The sequence below is a fragment of the Polypterus senegalus genome, chromosome 1 (assembly GCF_016835505.1).
Source record: "Polypterus senegalus isolate Bchr_013 chromosome 1, ASM1683550v1, whole genome shotgun sequence".
NCBI classification, from domain to species: domain Eukaryota; kingdom Metazoa; phylum Chordata; class Cladistia; order Polypteriformes; family Polypteridae; genus Polypterus; species Polypterus senegalus.
In genome coordinates, this window is record NC_053154.1 from 107,613,149 (window position 1) to 107,623,604 (window position 10,456).

The window sequence follows — 10,456 nt, forward strand, 5'->3', positions numbered from 1 at the left end:
GATGGTAACAGATTTGTGAAATACCAATGGGCTGAGGATTTTTAAAAGACTCTTTCTGCATACAATAACACCGACTAGGCACAGGTTGTCTTAAACTGTTGTGTCTGTTACATAGCCTGCTATACATTTCAGATATTGTTTCTCTTGTGTCCACATATTAGGGACATTTGCCATAAGAACACATTTCACTGGTAAAAAACTCTTCATTGAATTAAACAGTTCTTTCTCAAGTGATAGTTCTGCCACATAACATCACACAACGTAGTTCAGTTCCACTGAAGAACCAGAATTTTTAAGAGTGTATTTCTGATGCATCTTTAGGATTGGGGATCATAATACCAGAACAAGTTTGGTAGCTCAATAGAATGTCTACATATGAAGAAAATTAGCACTGTGATTTTTTTTTCACTACAGATCTTTATTTAAATGCTAAAATTGAAATATTAAAATACAGATAGATGCATGAAGAATTAAAACATTACTAAGCACTACTATACTAGACAGGAAGACATCTTTCTTCTTGTATCAATAAAAGGATGCGAAATGTAATTTGCTTTGTAAATTTGTTTTGCTAACCAAAACACAGAGTGTTGCTGCAAATTCAGTTTCTCAAGAATTGTTTCTCTTATTACTAGTAGTCATAAGTCAAAAAGCATACCAGAGCCAAGAAGCATGGGATGTACATTTTATTTATAGAGTAGAAAAACTGTCAAAACTGTTAATTTTAAAACTAACAATAAGAAATGAAAAGCTTCTTCTTTAGTGAATACACTCTTGGATGAACAGGAAGCTGTGGTGCTGGTTTTCAAGGAAGAAGTGCCCACAATGGTGACGTCAATAAAAAAAACAAGATCGTGCTATGGGAGAATGTGAATCATTTTTAACAATTTTAGAAATACAAGGCAACAAAAAATGAATATAACCACTTGTTTCCTTGGTGTGAGAAAACCTGAAAGCTATACTTAAAAAAATTTTTGAGAGGCCAAGAAACAATTGGACACATAAGCCAGATAATGATGCTTGTGGTGTGGTACCTTGTGTTCTCATGAGATTTGCTGTGAAAATACAAACCCAGTGCTGTACGCACACAGTGTGATTGTTTTTGGGGTTATCATTTGTGACGTTACATGTCTCCACTTCATTTTGATCATGTGCATTTCCAGTTGGATGTTCGAAGACGTTCACAAAAATGAATATAAATTTGCTCAAAATTAATATCTATAAAAAGAATCAAAGAAAATTAATTAGGATGGTATCACAATCCTTCAAAAAAAAAAATAAAAGGCACTTTTTGGTTGGCTGAGCAGTTTTCTTTTCTCACTGTTAATTAGTTTAACTTTGACAGACAGCGTGATGGAAAAAAAAGATGTTGGCTATTGCTTTCCTTGTATATCCCATCTACTGGAGTGTTTACACAGTTATTTTGAATGCAAAACAAGACAAGAGGTTGGAGACTTCTTTGCCTCTTACAGGTGAATATAACATACACCTCGATGTTCTGATCAAAAATAACTGCATTGCGAGGCTGTAAACTCTTCATGAGACTTCTTCATTGCTGTAAAGGAAACATGTTTTTTGTGGGAGAGTGAAGCGGTGTGGCCGTGTATACAAGAGATAAAGAGTCACTATCAAGTTAGATTCAGGACTGAACGATCATCGGCAACTGAAGTAAATTCCTGATCCAACCAACAGTATTTTAGTTGCTCTGTCACCCATTAAGTCTCATATTCAACTGTTTCAAACCTTTCTTTCAAAGATGACAGCTGCTGGCTGATGACCAGCGCTGGAAATACCATTATTGATGATCTGAGTTCTGACTATTCCCAGACCCATCTTGGACAGGTAAATTCTTCAGTTCTCCCAGCATTGTTAGGTCATTGAAGGACAATTCAGATTTCAGGTTATAAGACACTAAAATCCTCGTTTTCTAGTTTACTCAGTGGTGCAGCTCTTTCAGAGAAGTAGGTCATAAATCTCCAATTAGGGCTGTCACATGTGAATGTCCAGTGTATTCAGACATTTATTAGATTAAATATTTGAAATATAATTGAAAGTTTCAATTCTCTCTACTTCATTTCCTGTTACTTAGGACACAGCTATGTGACATTTCAGGACTTTTCAGCTTTCCATTTAAATTATCTCTGTGTACATGGTTTCGATTTTTTTTTTTTTTTTTTTTGCTAAGTGGCTTCTGTTGTCCTTATCCAAAAGAACTGGTTTCTGTCAAATTAAAATGAACAGATTTTGAAATATCTGTTGCTGTGTACAGCAAGCTGCATTGTGTCTTAGAGCCATCCTCACTTTCAATTGGAGGATCAACTTTTACCACAAAGGGGGGCATACATATGTAATGTGAATTCAACCTTCAGTTAGTTTTAATGAGGTATTATTCATAGTTAGTGAAAACAATTCATGCAGAATTGAGTTTTACTTCTATAAAATTTTCCCCATCAATACATGCTGTATATTTTCAATCCATGTTCAACTTTTTTTCATGTACAAAAGCATTAGAAAATGTTTTCTAAAAATATAGAGCATTGAAAGTGCTAGAGAGTATTTATCAGAAAACACTTCAGAGGCTGTGGAACAATGCCTACTCAGCAAGCACTGGCATTACCTCTAACTACAAATGAGGGTTTCACGGTAGAACCGCTGGTGTGAATGTGCAGGTAGTGAAAGAGGCAGAAAAGAGCTTGTGGTACCAGATAGAAGTAGCTGTGGAAGAAAAGGGTGGTGGCAGCAGTATTGGATGGTGGCTGTGGAATAAGGTGGTGATTTTGGTCATGGAATAACACTTTCTGAGCAATATTCCTTGCTTCCACAATTAATTTGGGCAATTTTCACATTTCAAATTTGTGAAATTATATGAAAGTGCAGAGTAAAAGGAAATGAGGAAGGCCAAAGCAGAGATGGATGAATAAAGTAGAACACGATCTGAAGAAAAACGGTCCAACTGGGTAGGAGGAGAAGGTTGATCATGCACATCGAAACCATATAGAAGTGGGAAAAGTGGAAGATGAACACTCCAATCTTGATAAAGCAAACTTGAAAACACACATAACTAATCATTACAATACATCAGTTTACTCTATTCACTGACTCCAATTTTGAAACAAGTAAATAAAAACAATAGCCCAGTTCATATTAAACAGATTGATATGACGTGAGGGAAGTGTAGCTGAAGATTACCAAAAGGGTTAACATACTGTGTGTAGCTATGTTGGCCGTTGACAAGCCAACTACCACTAATATTTTGAGAAACCATGACTATGTCACTTTGGTTTGGGACAAATACATATAGGCACGATGTATATAACTATTTTTTATTTCTTTCTTGTTTTCTTTATGAATTAATGTGCATTTGATAAAGGAAATAAAAATTCTACTCCTAAAAAAGAAATACTAGAATATGTATGCCAGACAATAAGAAAAGCTTGGGTAAACGTTTGTGGAGCAAAAAGTAGGCATTTTGAACATGAAGCTCAATATCCTTCTCCTTCACTTTTAACATACAGATACTTTTTAGCACAGTTCTGTCTGTCAGGACTAACAAAACTGGTAAAAAAGAATAGTGGTGCCTGTATCGTATCAATGATATATGTGATATTTTTCCTTCAGAATTACCCATACAATAATGGAACACCTTACTTCTACATGGCAATTAAGACCTCGGAGTCTGCTTCTTCCCTGAGTCTCTGCTGTCTCTCTCTTTGTCTCAGGCTTGTATGGAGCCGTATAATGATGTTCTCTGGGAGAAGGCTTTTGTTTTGGTCAATAGGTCTCAAAGAAAGCCCAGTACAATTGTTTTACCTTCAATTACTCCATTATTTGTTCTGTAGTTTTACATGTTATCTCCTTAAACAATATGCTTACTTTCTGACCTTTCCCAGAACATCTCCTTGCTACTTTGTTAGATTTTCTGGTTTTGCTAATCAGCAATGTAGCTAGCAAAAGTGAAGCAGGTGTGGGAAAGTAGTATTACAATTTTTTTCTTGCAATTAAATGATCCAATAGTCTGAAAGCAAAGCCTAACCTATCTTTTCCACTTTGAAAAATAAAAAAAAACACTCTAAATGTTTAATGATCTATATGTTCATGAATAAAGCAAATCAACTAAAAAGTCAACATTTAAAATAAATTTTATCTTTGTAAAATAAACAAAGACAAACTAACATCAAAATTTGTTTTGCAAGCGATTTCACAATTGCAAAACTGAAATTCACTTAAGAGTTGAAAGTGTTTATTTTGTGGGTGAAAAGTAAGGAGTGCTGCTGTTTTCTTTTGTATCGCTATGTAAAACACATACTCTGTCACACACCAGTAAAATTAATTTCATTTATCTCTCTTGTTCTCAACACAGATGAGGAGTGCAGTACAATTTTTAAAAGTTTGACAGGATGCATATTTTACAAATATAGACACACTAAAATGCAACATTACTTCTTTTTCTCCTTTGAAAAATCTTATTGCACAAGAAATAACCGCTGCCAACTCCCCATCTTCCTGCAGATGCTGAGAAACTGCCTTATCCTAGTTGAGAATATGCACACTTCCAATGGTTTTGTTTTTGACTACAAATCTTCATTTAATTACTAAATATCAAGTTGATGCTTGCAGAATTAATGCATGAAACTGTTCCAGACAGAAACTAAATGCCTCCCTTTTGAGTGAATGAGACTGTGATCAGCAATGTGTGAAAAGCAAGTACTGTGTTGTATAGAATGCCTAGTAAATCTATAGAATGTGTGACTTTTTAGGCAAAGCATCAAATGTCTGCATTCCTTTAATATGCTATAAGCTTTCCCTAGGCATTGTATATAATACCTAGGTATTATACAGAATGACTTGCCGGTTTGCCTTTCGGTATTGTATTAAATGTCCCAATTTTGGCATTCTATAGATTTCCTAGGCATTCTACACAATGCCTTATTTCACACATTGACAGTACGATATACAAATCTCAACAGAAGTTAAGCTTAATTTTTTTGCAAAGAAAAACAATGATTTTTGCTGCAAATTCAATTTCGTACATATCATTTTGCCCATTAATCATCATGGCACACTCAATTCTGCCACCTCGCTCTGACTTTTCTTTTTTTAAAATAAGAATGGATCAAATAAAACAAATGGTGGTTCATTTCAGAAAAGTTTTAAGATGAGTGGCTATGTAAATACGCTGCTGTAACTAGACACCCATGGAAAAAAGGTAGCAATAAAGTAGGTTTTGCCTAGATACAGTATATTAGACTTCACACAACTTGTTATTTTTGCTTTTTGAAACAAGCTTAGGTAAAAATAAGTTGAATAACAAAATGTACTGATACATTTTGTAAGATTTAATGGCCCAACTTAAAAATATTTGACCAATGGTTTTGCAGTATAACTGAATATGTAAATGTTAACATACACAAGTACATGTAAAAATGAACAGTATAATAACCCTTACTTAACAGACATTTTGACCTTGATATTAAAAAGAGCAAAAAGAGGAAAGCCTGGTGATGACGCACTATGATTTTATGAAGCACCTTATGCTTGTGTATGGTCAACTCTTTGCTAAATAATACCAAGACTCATGATTAACAGCACGGACTTAAACAAGGAACTCTTTGGGGTAGGCAAACATTGCTATTTTTCATTATATGAAAGGAAGACATGAATAGATGTTTTGGTAGCTTTTCAGATTTAGTGCCTTCAGGTTGAGATGGTAGCCTTTTTCATCATTTGAAAGTGAATACATATAAAAAGGGTGTAGTCAGAGGTTACGTCCAAACTACTATGTTTGTTGTCTAATCAAATGCAGGTGTTAGTCTCCATTTTCACCTTGCATCCACACTACCCAAGGATTATTAACTCCCAAATATGGAGACTTTTGAAAATGCAGACTCTAATCATGCTATGATTTATTTGTGCTAATTTTGTAGCCCTTCCCTTATTTGTTCTTGTTCATTACAACGTCTCACTGCCTGATTACATTCCAACATAGTGGAGAAAGAGGAGCTGCTTTTTGTAATCAGGAGTGGGCAGGAGGAGGAGTATAGAAACCTAATCAAGGACTTTGTTAAATGGTGCGACTCAAACCACCTACAACTGAACACTAGCAAAACCAAGGAGCTGGTGGTGGATTTTAGGAGGCCCATGCCTCTCATGATTATCAGAGGTGACTGTGTGCAGAGGGTGCAGACCTATAAATACCTGGGAGTGCAGCTGGATGATAAATTGGACTGGACTGCCAATACTGATGCTCTGTGTAAGAAAGGACAGAGTCGACTATACTTGCTTAGAAGGCAGGCGTCCTTCAACTTCTGCAATAAGATGCTGCAGATGTTCTATCAGACGGTTGTGGCGAGTGCCCTCTTCTACGTGGTGGTGTGCTGGGGAGGCAGCATAAAGAAGAGGGATGCCTCACGCCTGGACAAACTGGTGAGGAAGGCAGACTCTATTGTAGGCATGGAGCTGGACAGCTTGACATCTGTGGTAGAGCAACGGGCGCTGAGTAGGTTCCTGTCAATTATGGAGAATCCACTGCATCCATTGAACAGGATCATCTCCAGACAGTGGAGCAGCTTCATCGACAGACTTCTGTCACTGTCCTGCTCCACTGACAGACTGAGGAGATTGTTCCTCCCCCACACTATGTGACTCTTCAATTCCACCTGGGGGGGGTAAACGTTAACATTATACAAAGTTATTGTCTGTTATGCTTGTATTTTTATCACTTTAATTTAATATTGTTTTTTATCAGTATGCTGCTGCTGGAGTATGTGAATTTCCACTTGGGATTAATAAAGTATCTATCTATCTATCTATTGTCACAGATGTACGGGGACACTGCCCGGCGCCTGGACAGTCCCCAACTAGGACAATACTTCTCCTCAGCCACGAGAGGGCAGCCGCCCGGGTATGTTTGGGAGCCACAAAGACGGAGCTGGGATGCCCGTGAGAGTACGTGGCCACCGCCAGGGGGCGCCTGGACAGTTGGAGAATCCTGGATGGCAGCACTTCCGCCACACCAGGAAGTGCTGCCGGAAATAATTCCAAGAAGGCCCGGAGTGCTTCCAGGTGCTTTCCTGACACTTCTGCCACACCAGGAAGTGACGTCAAGGGGAGCACCTGGGGCTCATCCGGGTCATAATAAAAGGGGCCGCCACCTTCCAGACATTGAGCCAGAGTTGGGAGGAAGGAGACGAAGCTTGTGAGGGGAGGAAGGAGGTCAAAGAGAGAGAAAGAAAGAAAGAAAGAAAGAAGAAGAGAAAGAGGAAGAAAGCAAGAGAGTTGGTGAGAGAAGGCATTGTGGTGCTCAAAGATAAAATAAAGGAGTGTGTTTTGGACATCCTGGTGTCAGTCTGTCTGTGTTTGGGGGTACGGTTTCCACACTATCTATCTATCTATTGATCTAAATAGCTTTTTATGCAGTTCGAATGCTGCATACATGTGCAAAGACAAATAATTTACTAGTCTCCACAGTTTTGTGAGAAATGTTGTGGCTGGCAAATTTATCCGACTGATGCGCACATGCCCAGTGTAGACAAATGTGTACATCATATTCATTTTCGGGTGTTTTAGTGTGAGTGGAGATATTTTCATACATGATATGAAAATGCTAGTGTGGAAGGTGTCGTTTGTAAATGAAAACTCAGTAGAGTTGACACAGTCATAGTCTTTCTGCTGTTACGGCTTGTGGTAAAAAGCATTCCCCCTGAAAGTTCAAAATCCTCACATACGCAGGACAATTAACTCATTGTCTCATAAGGACTACATACAACATTTATTTGATTGTATGGTGGGTAGAACAATAGATCTGGTTAACGTTATCCTTGGTCTGCTATTATTAAAAAAAAATTCATAAATGAAGGACAGTGGTTAGAGCACCAATGTTTGTCCTTCTAACCCAGCCATGTAAAATGCCATGTGTAACAGTCCATTGAAAACTATCAAAGACTGAGGTTAGCCTTTTTGAGGGCATTGATCTTCAGCCAACAGTCACATTTAGGGTCATCATCATAGAGCATGATTCTTTGATCTCTGATTTTTGCAGTGACTCCCTTTTTTACCACAAAGCCTGAATGACAACTTTTTTCATCAAGACAATTGAACAACCTGAACTGTCACTTACACTGCCAGTTCCTGCTGCTGATGTGTTTTAAATGCTTATCAGTAGATAGATGATTAAAGAGTTTGATTCTACCCTCATCATACTCAAAACCTCATCTGCTTGATTGTGATACAGAAATGTGCACTTATTCATGAGCAGTTGGATATGTGGAACAGTCACCCAGCTGAGAAAGATTGATCTTACTCATCAGTTGATGACATTGGATTCAGCAGTTTCCAAGCTTGCTATGACACAGTTAGCTGGAGATTCCATTCCTTGGATTGCGGCAAGTAAATCACACAGTAATGATGATGACAGTGACATATTATTAGAAGTCTAGACCAAGGCTGAAGGAGGACCCAGTGTCTAGATTCTCTTCACAAAGAGTTGTAGGAGTCTGGAACAAACTACCAAGATAGGTAGTTGAAGCAGAAACCTTGACAATCTTTAAGAAGAATCTGGATGAGATATTGGGATAGCTTAGCTAATATCTTCTTATATAATACGCTATCGTGGCTGTCCATCTGTCTGCCAAGGATATTAAATCACCTGTGGTTCGCAAACTGTTTGAACTATTGACCTGAAATTTGGTACACATATACTACGTGATGTCTACTATCTGCTTTAGCAGTGATGATTGACCTCCAAAGCTATTCCTCTTTTTATTTTTATTTTATTTTATTTTATTGTAGAATCAATTCTTGGCAGCGGCCAGCAGGGCGGCCATGCGGCGCATGCTTACAGGTGCCGTTCTCATCCCTACCACCTTCGCCGTCACTTCCTCTATCTCTTCATATCTTAAATCATTGTTGAGGCAGATTGAAGACTTAAGTGCCACTAGGGTGGAGAAAAGAAGAGCTGCTCTGGAAGCAGCAAGTGCATCAACCTCTGAGCAAATGAATGCTAAACATAGAGAAAGAGTATGAAAACTATGAATGCTCAAGTCAAGTCTATTCCGTTACCATGCAGTGTGCCTTTACTGGTATGAGATATAAGGGCAGCTTAACTATTAGCTACACAAATGGGCTTGATGGACTGAATGGTCTCCTGTCGTTTGTCAAATTTCTTATGTTCAATCCTCTGGCATTACCAAGACCGAATTAAAAGTACCACAAGGCAAAGGATAGGCACATGTTCATCTACTTGCCTTACAGAATTTGCTGACTTTAACAAAGAGCAGTAATGTCATCCTGTCCCTGCCTAGAACTCTACCTGTGAAGGTCCCAGGGACATAAAATGGATTAAACTTCCCCATTTTCAATCATCCATTTGAATGAAAGGCTCATTCCAAAAACTGTAGCGGTACAGTATTTCTGACACATAATTTGTTCCTGCACAAATAATTGCTTTTTTTTTTTGTAGTTTGGAGCCAAAATCTTTTTAAGAGGAGGACAGCCACATATTGTCAAGTGTTTTACCAGTGTTGAAGGTCTGCACAAGAATTCTCATGAGAAACCCTGCTGGAGGACACTGCTGGGAATAGGCTGACCTATTATGTGGAGGTGTTGTGCTTCCTGGCTATAGAACTGATGGCCAGAAGTAGTGAAAGATATAGCCTGAGTCAGAATTGGGAGTGGAGAAGGATAAAGCTTATCTGAAGGAGAGGAGGAGGAGAGTAAGGGGAAAGTAAGGAAGGAGGGAGGTGTGAGTTACTGCTGGTTTGGTACCTGTGTGGATTTAGGATTATTGTAGTATTTTTGATTATATGAAAGGTACTGTGTTCAGTACTTTAAAGCAGAAAAAGAGAAGATGTGATATTCAGGGTGTTCCTTCTTTGTAATCCAAGTTGGGTTGGATATATATTACACTTACAGACCCTGGTAGATCCAATATGCATGGAGTTAAGGCCTCCAGGATGCATAGAATTAAGGTGCTGGGACCAATGGGGTGTGAGAAGTGCTGGTACTGTATACTGTGAGTGTTGTCTGACACCAAACTCCTAGCACTCCAAATGGTAAATTCAAGATTTGCCTATTTGAAATAGAAACTTTGTTGAATAAAAAGAACTTGTTACAACTAGAACTAATGTCTTGGACAGCTGTGATATAGAACGCACCCAACAGGTCAATATATAAAGCACTCATACAGTATAAACGTCTATTTTTCATAAGAACATAAGAAATTCAACAAATGAGAGGAGACCATTTAAGTGTGCATGGGAAATGGTTTGGAGGCTCAAATGCAAGTGTTTCTTTGCTGAACCAGGGGTTGGCACTGTCCTCTGATGTTTCTTCCTTTTCTCATTCTGCAGACCATAAAAAGAACCCACCAACTAATGATGTAATTTTTTTAGCATCATCTGTGAATCTCACAAGTTTACTAATTTTGTCAAAAACTCATTAATATAGATTAGAAAAAGTA